This window comes from Artemia sp. Qi Xiang Cuo, unplaced genomic scaffold, assembly GCF_049724085.1.
Source record: "Artemia sp. Qi Xiang Cuo unplaced genomic scaffold, ASM4972408v1 HiC_scaffold_3072, whole genome shotgun sequence".
In the NCBI taxonomy this organism is placed as follows: Eukaryota; Metazoa; Arthropoda; class Branchiopoda; order Anostraca; family Artemiidae; genus Artemia; species Artemia sp. Qi Xiang Cuo.
Window position 1 is genome coordinate 114,657 of NW_028300467.1, and position 10,433 is coordinate 125,089.

The following is a 10,433-nucleotide window of genomic DNA, read 5'->3' on the forward strand; positions in this document are numbered from 1 at the left end:
AGAATTATTTTTAAAGAGGGCAAGATACCATATTAGCATTTGTTAAATATTTCAAAACTAGAGACCCTTGGGAGACGAAGAAATAATTTGTGCCTCCGTTCTGCAAAAAATGCCATAACAAACACTTGGACGGCAAGTATTTTCCCCAAACGTCACTCTCCATCCAGATTAAGGCCGCCTCGAGATGTTTCTGAGCCCATCCCTGTTTTGTCCCCCATTCGCAGCGTTACTTCCAGATACGAAAGAACTTTTGTCCCCTTTATTACAGAAAAAATGAATAAAATGTCCCAATAGTTTCTTTTTTCCCCTCTTTTTTGTTTATTAGCTGATGGTGCTGGCCAAGTTCTTGCACTCATTTGCTTGTCCCCCTTTTTTTTAAGTTCACCCTTTTAATTTTTATATATTTTGTTTTTCTTTATTTTATTTTGGGGGGGGGGTTTATTTATTTATTTTTGTATTGTCGAACCATTTATATTGTCGACTCTGAAGTCCGAATTCGGCCCTTTGTGGGCTTGTGATAGTGATCTTTTTGAAATAAATATCTTATCTTATCCAGCCCTTTTATATGTCATATATTTATTATTTGAAAGAAAAAAGTATACTATACAATTTGATGTTGTTAAGACATTAATGGGACATGTAAAATAGATCATTGGGCCCTTTTGAATAAAAGCATTTTTTCTTGATAAACTTACATGTTTCATATTTTACGGAAGAATTGTGCCTAAAATCCCAAGCATATGAGAGAATTGAGCGAATACTGTCTAGATTCTTGATGCATTTTGTTTTTGAAAATACTCTGTAATCATTAAATACTGATTATTGAATTGAACTAGGAATCGAATAAAATTGCTGAAATTTAGATTAACTCACAAAGGCTAGTCTTAAAAAGGGAAATGCCCTTGGTCCCCACACATTTCATCGAGTCAATTGCGTTGGCAACATATCAAACAAAAAATTCCTTCAGTACTGCCAAGCTTCTTAGAATATTTAAATAGGGGGGCCTTTGGCTACAGCAATTGATTGACCTTAGTTACATTACAATTTTATGAACCTGATAACTGAATATTTATGTTATTTTCTGCGGATGTAGTTTTAGTACCATGTGATTAAAGTTGCACATGAATTGCTGCTGATTGAATATGTTTAATCATCATGTAATTTTTTTGCCAGTAGCATGGGTGAAGAATACCAGTAGCTTCAATGGGGGGCAAAAAGCAACAAAAACAAAAATAAAAACAAAAACATTCTTCACCCATGCTGCTTGATAATAATACAACTTGTATTGTGACATTAAAAAAACAAATCCAGCCATAGTTACTTTCTAAGACGAAACAAAAGAGGACTAAATGTAGCTTGAACTTGGCTCGCTTTTACACCATCTAAGCAACTAAGCATCTAAGCAACAAGCAACAAGCAGCAAAAATTCAATCTTTTCAGAAATTAAAAACAAATTGTGAAATTATGGGCAGATAGCAAAAAGGGACAGTAATTGTTAAATGTGGCACACCTTCCAGGGGTTTCTAAGTAAGCCATATTTATAGTGAAGTAGACATGATTAGTGTTGTTATTCGCCTAGTTGCATACAGCTTTTCAGTTGACAAGTTACCGGCTAAGTATTTGTTGTTATCTTTTGCAGATTACATCCGGGGAAGCTAATTTTAAGCGGGTAAGGGATGCTCGAAGGCACTCTTGGCTCAGTGCAATAACGAGCCAAGTCCTAGGGGCTCTTGACTCTCCAATCTCTTAGGGCCCTCATTCATCCTTCATCTAAGAACAGAATTTCCATTCCAGTTTAGGAGTTTCCTCTAAAATGAGGAGTTTTGAGATCTTATAGGGGCAAATCCTCTATAAATTCATTTGCGGATTCCATGGGTTTGTAGCCTAATACTGTCAAAGATTTTAGTCTCTTTGGTTTCTTATCTTGCTTCTAGACACAATACTCTGTCTGGCGGGAGGGAGAACGCGATTCAAGAGGCAATGCTCTGTGTGAAGGGAAAAGAGAACCAAGAGGCAATTCTCCATGTGAAGGGAAAACGAGAATCAAGAGAAAACGGTCTGTGAGGAAGGGGGTGCCTGCAGACTAAATGTAAATGACACAAAAACCCTGTGATTAACCATCTCAATGTTTTTTTTCGTTGATACATTCGGGGAGTCTGAAATATGGCATTCTGACAGCTTAACTAATGATTCCTTGGTCCATATATTAGAATCTTTCAACGAAGAATGAATTCATTTAGTTGATGATTAAAGTGCATCCTGTACGATATTTTGGTACAAGGAATTGGTGTGGTCAGGGCTGGCCCTTGTTTGTATAGCATGCCTTGCTGCACAACCGTCATAAATTTTACAGAAATCTATTTTTCTCCCGAAGAAGAAGACTTTGTGACGGGCCCATGGGCCTGTACGAGATTGGAATCAAAGGATTCTTGTATTTATTTCTTAAGCCCTTAGATGGTGTAAAAGCGAGCCAAGTTCAAGCTACATTTAGTCCTCTTTTGTTTCGTCTTAGAAAGTAACTATGGCTGGATTTGTTTGTTTAATGTCACAATACAAGTTGTATTACTATCAAGCAGCATGAGTGAAGAATACCAGTAGTTTCAATGGAAGAGGGGGTGTATTTTCCTGCAAGATTTTTTTCTGCAGTCCCCCTTCCAGATTCAAGAAAATCTTTTTGTGGCATTATTATTGAAAAAGAACTTGGTTTTTGTTCGTATTTTTTTTTAAAGAAATTGAAAAAACAACGATTTCCCCCCCCCCCTGGATTATGAAGAATACACCTCCCCTCCCGAATGCTGCATCCAGAATTTTGTTTTGGATGGGGGGGGGGGTATAAAATGATTAAAATAGAGAAATGGATCGCAAGGCGTGGCTGCTCAATACGTTTACAATATTTAAACTATCGTTTTTTGGGGTTTTGGGGGGGGGGGGAAGGTACCTAGGTTAAGTTAGGTTACGTATTTAATTTATCCTATGATTTACCCCCCCCCCCCCTTAATGGGCAAATATATAGCCCAAATCAGTTTCTAAACTATTGTATTTGCATCCTATTTTATTTTATTTTATTAGCATTAACCAAACTTGACTTCTTTCGTGTGTAAATTAAAGAGGCTAGGTAATATCTAGTCCCCCCCCCCCACCCGATATTTTTGTCTTATACGTTAAAACGAAACACAATTCATTTAAACAAATTTTCTATGAGTTTTTTTTAATCATTTTATACACCCACCTGCCTCCAGAGACAAATTTCTGGACGTGACCCTCGGGATGGGAAGAGTATTCTTTATAATCCAGGGAGGGAAAGTTCATTGTTTTTCCAATTTCTTGAACAAAAATACGAACAAAAACCAAGCCCTTTTTCAACAATAATGCCACAAAAAGACTTTCTTGAATCTGGAAGGGGAATGAGAACTAAATCTTTCCGAAAAATACCCCCCCCCCATTGAAGCTGTTGGTATTCACTCATGCTCATTTGAAACAAGATAAATGAGATTATTACATTCTTTACTGTTCCTACAAAGTGAACATAAAGCTTTATATTGAAACCACATAGATAAAGACACAGACCAACGACATTAATAATACATAAGTTAAAGGGGAAATCACTATATTTTTAATTTATATGTGACTGAATTAATGTAATTAACGATAGTCATATAAAATTCCATATTGTTACTAACAATGTGTAAAGATCACTGAATTTACAAATATATGTACTTCCGTCCTGAGAAAAGATATATATTATAATTTGAGTACAAACTTACTCAAGAAAACTAAGCTTTGAACCGTAGAAAGGCAGTAGTATATGAAACAAAAGTCCTATAAGATGGACTCGAGCTTGAAAGACTTAGTAGAAACAAAGTAGTACGAGAGAGCCCGCATTCCAAGATGGTAGTATCTTTTGATTTTTCAAGTGCAGAAGATCAATTTCTTATGGATTAATATCATGTATGGGCTTGCGCTGGTTTTGTGCTTTTGTCTCTAGCCATTGTGCTCTCTTTACTTTTTAGACCAAATAAATTACGGTTTACGGGTTCATTGTGAGGGAATTGCTATATACAAAATCACATAAAGAGTCCTCATAAACCGACAATCTTCTGTATAATTAGCAGAACACATATTATTTGAAATATTATTGGCTTACACATTCTTTTGTTACTAGAATTACAAGTGTCTTTTCTTTTGGGTTTAGTACTGAAACCTGGCACGCAGGGCGTGGACGCATTCAATTACTGATATGCTTGACCCCAACTCATCCATCAAGTTAACAAAAATCGAAACCATATTTTTCTAAACTATTAAAAATTACAACGATTTTAAATAATTTCATTTATACCGAGTCCATTAAGTAAACACAACTCCGAATTTCTTGGAACCCATGTGATATACAAATTGTATCGAAGTGCTCAAACAGAATGGGGACTCATTAGCGCCAACGACTTGATTCGTTACTGCACAATACCGATTTGGAGCATTCCTTACCCGCTGAAAATTAGCGTCCTCGGGTGAAATCTGTAAAAGATAACAACAAATACTCAGAAAAGACATGCTGCATGCACCGAGGCGAATAACAAAAGTAATCAGGTCTACTTCACTATGCACATAGCTTATTTAGAAACCCATGGAATGGGTGCTCCATTTCACAATTACTGTCCCTTTCTTGCTATATGCCCATAATTTCACAATTTCTTTTTCATTTTTGAAAAGATTGAATTTTTGTTCAAATATGACTTCAATTATCCTCCATTCTCCAGGGTTACTTGACTGACCACTAATCAAGACCGTTTCCTCAAGTAGTAGTATTATTGACTTCTCATGTCATTTAAGTTTCGTCACTAGATTAGATATACTTCGTGTCAGATAAGTGATCTTGAATAGAAAAACCTGAATCACAAGTTGAGTATAGCATTCCTTTCTACATTCAAAATTTTGTTAAGACGCATCAAGTGAACCTACCTCCGCTAATCTTTAGTAAAAGGCAAAAGATTTACACTATATGAACAGAGGCCAGAGCTGTTAAAATAGTTAGAGATGACTTGAGTATATAAAAATAAATCATTATCGTTTTTTTTTTTAAACTTTGTAGAATTTGAAAATTAATCAAAATTTAAAGATATTAGAGGCTGGCAAAAAAAATCCTGTTTGTAAATCAGATTAACTGATCTTTTTCAAAGTGAAAACTTTATGTGCAGTCCCATTAAGCAATATCCCCATAAAATAAAAAGCAAATTAAGTTACCAGGCTAAAATACAAAGTTCCTTTAAATGCGTGATCGATAGTGGGCGATTAACCACGTCCCCCCCTATTTAATTATCACAAGCAGCGGGGCATGAGTTAAGTAATTTTTTTTTGGATATTGGGAAACTTCAAGGTACTTTAGTCAATGTGGGGGGGGGGGACAACGTGCCTTAAACTTTTTTAAGAAAAGCCTGTGTTAAATACAATTTAAAAAATGCATTTTTTTATATCAATAATACACTTTAATAATAATTATTAAAAAATTAATTATTCTTTTCAAAAACAAAATGCATTAAGACTCTATATAGTCTAAGCCCAACTCTCTCATATTTTTGGCTCAATTCTCCCCTAATATTTCAAACATGTAAGTTTTTCAAGAAATTTATTTTTTCTAAATGGCCCAATGATCGCGTTCACATGACCCATTACGACCTTAACAATACCAAAGTCTGTGCTCATCCTTAAAATCTGTAAATACGTCATATAAAATAGATATCAATGTGACAGGCTTGAACAGGTTTCCACGTGAACGCTATCCCCCACTATTAAAAATTACTCTTTTGAATTACACCTCGTTTGGGTAATCCAGCGGTCAGCCAATCCTAAGTGCAATGGAAAGGCCTCACCCTGGGAGTTACTCCTTCATGATGCAGGCAGCTCCCCAGCCAGGTAAGTATGTTTCAATAGAAATCTATTTGTCAATTCGGTCAATTATTGGCAAATAAGTCCGGAAATTATATTTTTGAGGATGACACTCGCCTCACAGCCCCCAGGGTAAGGGTTGTAAGTTATGCCCTGGGGGCATATAATTTTTTTTTTTAGAAAGTGTTGTCGTAGAAACTTCAAAAAGGAATCATTCTATTGGAAATTGAAAGTGCTAGTGCCCGTTTTAACAATCGAAAGTGATTGGAGGGCAAGTACCCCCCCTCTCATGCCACTTTTTTTTCAACCCCGCTTTTTTGTGGAAAATTTTTTTTTAATTAATTTACAAACAAAACTATATACCTGGAAATCTACACTATATAATATAGTGCCGATTTTCCGATAGTTTTGTTTTAAAATCAGCACCCAGGGATTACTACATATTTCAGCATCAGAAGCTGATGAATGGCTTTTTTTCGCTGGTTTTCATATTTCTCATTTTTCGTCCACGGCCTATTTTTTGTTTTTAATCCCGTGTTTTCGTTTGTTTTAGCTCTTCAACATAGTGTTATCCATTGACAAAGATTTTCAGATTTAATAAGTTTTATTTTGGTTTATTTTATTGTTGATTAAAAGCTTTAATTGCTAATTATATATTTATATATTATCATTTATTTTTTATTGAAGATACTCCAATCCAGTTTTTCTTGTTCCATCATAGAGGTCAAAGTCACCACGTTTATCCTTGTCATAATATTTTCAACATATTTTTCATTTTCTAGTGGATTTATCTGTATATCGAGTTTTAGTTATGAGTTCGTTTGTTGATTTATACATCTTGCACTCCTGTTCAAAAACTAATCTGAATTAAAAATAGCACGAATTGACAAAGAGAGAAGAACACAAATATTGTTTAAACTTTAAAAATGTTAAATTGATATGAATTGATTACTATTAAATTATTAAATTGATTTGATTAAATGAATGAAAATGATCGATGAAATTGATTACTGCTCATTCGACTGATTATTCAATACTGATTGTTATTCAATCAAATAAAAGAATGGATTGATTAATTGGTTGATAAAATTATTAAACTGATAATAATTATATAATAAAATTAAGCCCTAATTTAGCGACTCAATTGTCAAGTCAATTGAATCCATAAAATGAACGACAGAGAAACTTGATAAAATATATGCATCCCTTACTTTATTACAATGCACCATGTCATATGACCAAGACTAATCGTCAAGCATTTTTTCGCGTGTACTTTTGAGCCTGGCGAATGGGTTCATGTTTGTTTCGTTTCTCGCTACTGTAATACCTAAAGGTCTCATTTGATTTTCTTATAATAATTGCATAATAATTGCAAACTTAAACACAAATTATTGTCCTAAATTTTTAAGTCTTTTAAAATGTTTTTTTAACTTAAACGTTTTTTTTTTTAAAAAATAAAACCACAAAATATCACTAGCAGTTACTGCCGAAAAAACTTCTCAATAAAAGAACATCAAACTTTTCTAAGCTGTTCTCAAAGGGAGGATCATCAGGAAAATGTAGTCAAGAACGATCAGAACGTAATTAAATATACATTACCCTGCTAGCACTGCCTTTGATTTAAGCTCAGCAGTTTCTTGGTAATTATTTCGGAAAGTTTAAAATATCAGATAAGATTTTTATATTTCCGATTTTAGCATGGAATTAGCAAATTTGGTTCTAAGTAATTTAGTCCTTTGATGGCTAAAACTTTTCTTTAGCAATTTTGGAGACTTTAAAAAACAATTCTTAACTGGCTTACAAACATTCAATGCCAACGTTGGAAGTTTCAACGATGAAACCCAAAAGTAAACATGAACATGGTGTTAGTCGTTTGGAGTTTTGAACTCGTTAATAACTCTTATACTGACCCCAGAGTTACCTGAAACCGGGGTAGCTTCTCATTTTTTGAAATTCATTATCTTACCGACAAAAAGTACTGCAAGACAAAAAAAAAGTATTGTTTTCAGAAATTATATGTGCTTCTGGTGCTAAGCTGATAAAGGAGGAATAAACAAAAGTACAAAAGCTGGAGATTATGTATAAGACAGTGAAAGTTTCAACGTTGAAACACAAAAGCAAACATGAACATGGTGTTAGTCGTTTGGAGTTTTGGACTCGTGAATAACTCTTATACTGACCCCAGAATTACCTGAAACCGGGATAGCTTCTCATTTTTTGAAATTCATAATCTTACCGACAAAAAGTACTGCAAGACAAAAAAAGTATTGTTTTCAGAAATTATATGTGCTTCTGGTGCTAAGCTGATAAAGGAGGAATAAACAAAAGTACAAAAGCTGTACATTATGTATAAGACGGTGAAAGTTTCAACGTTGAAACCCAAAAGCAAACATGAACATTGTGTTAGTCGTTTGGACTCGTGAATAACTCTTATACTGATCCCAGAGTTACCTGAAACTGGAGTAGCTTCTCTTTTTTTGAAATTCATTATCTTACCGACAAAAAAGTACTGCAAGACGAAAAAAAGTATTGTCTTCAGAAATTATATGTGCATCTGGTGCTAAGCTGATAAAGGAGGAATAAATACAAGTACAAAAGCTAGAGATTCTGTATAAGACTTGCTTTTTATTTCAAAATTCACTTTAACTAAATGTACCACTTTAACTAATTTTAACTTTTAATTTAACTTTAACTAAATGTACCAATATAAGAAATAGTCCTTTCTTGGACTACTTCTTGGACTACTTGCAAGGACTACTTCTGGACTTTCTTGGACTACTTGCAAATGACAATTTTGAGAAAACAAAAACAGGCTGCTTATTATAAAAATGTGCACCCTGCGGTAGCCCTACCTAAAAATTGAAAAATATTTCCCTGATAATTTGGATATTCGGCCATCCAACGCTTCATCAAGAAACAACAGAACTCCAACGCTTGGTCTTTGGAAGGAGTCCAAAGTAGTGAAAGAACAGCAGAAATGATTGATTTACGTGTGTGTATTTTTGGAAAAGTCAAATAAAGTATTCTCCGTCATGGAAAAAAGCCACAGTTAAAACCTCACCCTAATTCTTTTGTAAAATCCGTGCCATCAAGAAGTTTATAAAGTAAATATTATAAAGGCTTTTGAACTGCCAAAGGAGCATATAAGGAATAAAATATATTACTAAATTATTGTTATAGATTTACTATTATTTATAGTTTTTAAATTCGTTTTAAATACTAGTATTTTATTAATAGCTTAATTTTAATAAAAATATTAGTTTTACTATACTATTACTATACTATTAAATACTATGACTATATATGTGTATATAGTATTATAATACGATAGATCTGTAGAACTTCTTGATAATATTATCCATTGTTCTCTATTCGTTCCTGTAATATGTTGAATGAAGATAAAATTTAGTTCGAAAATGTGAATCAAAGGACAAGAAATAGTCTAATTCAACCAAATTATTGCCCAATTATAGACTAAAGCTTAAATACTGGCCAATAAAGCAAATTAATTATATTCCTCGGACACGCAACACAGCAAACAATCTACATGAGAAACTATTTGTGCTACAATCTACTATCTACAATCTACTTGTGCTGAGTATCAGCACAGTGAGTCCAGAAAAAGAAAAAACAATCGTACTTGCAGGCAGTTTCACTGACAAGGAGGTTTTAACCTATTCTTAAAAGAACAGTTTGGTAACTTTTGAAATTTATCTAACCGACCTAATCTAAACAAATTACCTTCGAATAAATTTATTTAAAAAATGTATTTATTTATTTTTCTTGGTCCTCCTCAACCCGCTTTCAATTGTACTGTTCAAATATACTGTTCAATATATTGCTCTAAAATGAAGACATAATTTCTTATGAAAAAAAAAATATTGTTTCTGAAAGGTTTATGAAGAGCTGTATTTGTATAAACTAACGAATGAAAAAGTAAACTACAGTGTAAAGGCTAGTCAGTTGAGTTAATTATCGGCTTTAATGCTGCTCTATTTTTGTTGATTAAAAAAAATCGTATAAAAATAAAGAAAGATTAAAATAAAAAAAAGAAGAAATTACGAAATTTTGAAAAGGGATAGCCACTCCTTCAGTTTTTTCTCCCCTGCAAAGTACAATAGGATATGATTCCTTATTTGTTGTTAAATAAAAAAAACAAGTTTTTTTTAACTGAAAGTAAGGATAGACATTACAATTTAAAACGAAGATAAATTATTCCGTATATGAAAGGGCTGTCCCATCCTCAACGCCTCGCTCTTTACGCTACAGTTTTTTATTGTTTTAAAAAAGAGAGTTGTGAGAAAGAGAAAAACTTTAGCGTAAAGAGCGAGGCGTAGAGGAGGGGACAGCCCTTTTCATATACGGAATAATTTCTATTTCGTTTTAAGTTTTAATGTCGCTCCTTACTTTTAGTTAAAAAAAACATTTTTTTATTTAATTTCTGAACGTTTTGTAATTAATACAGTTTTTGATTTTGGCTAACTGTACATGAATAATTAAAACGAAATTTGCATATTAATTTTATATTCTTTTGGTTAAATGACTTTCTCAAA

At 33.3% G+C, this 10,433-nt stretch overlaps 1 non-coding gene and 1 pseudogene across 1 annotated transcript; both read right to left on the minus strand.

Annotated features, from left to right (window-relative positions):
* Positions 1 to 4,899: 4,899 nt before the first annotated feature.
* LOC148938625 (U5 spliceosomal RNA) lies at positions 4,900 to 5,016 on the minus strand (annotated as a pseudogene).
* A 734-nt stretch (positions 5,017 to 5,750) lies between these two features.
* Positions 5,751 to 5,915, minus strand: LOC148938626 (U1 spliceosomal RNA). The gene has a single exon (XR_016143662.1). It is a non-coding gene; the product is annotated as a U1 spliceosomal RNA (small nuclear RNA).
* Between the last annotated feature and the right edge of the window lie 4,518 nt (positions 5,916 to 10,433).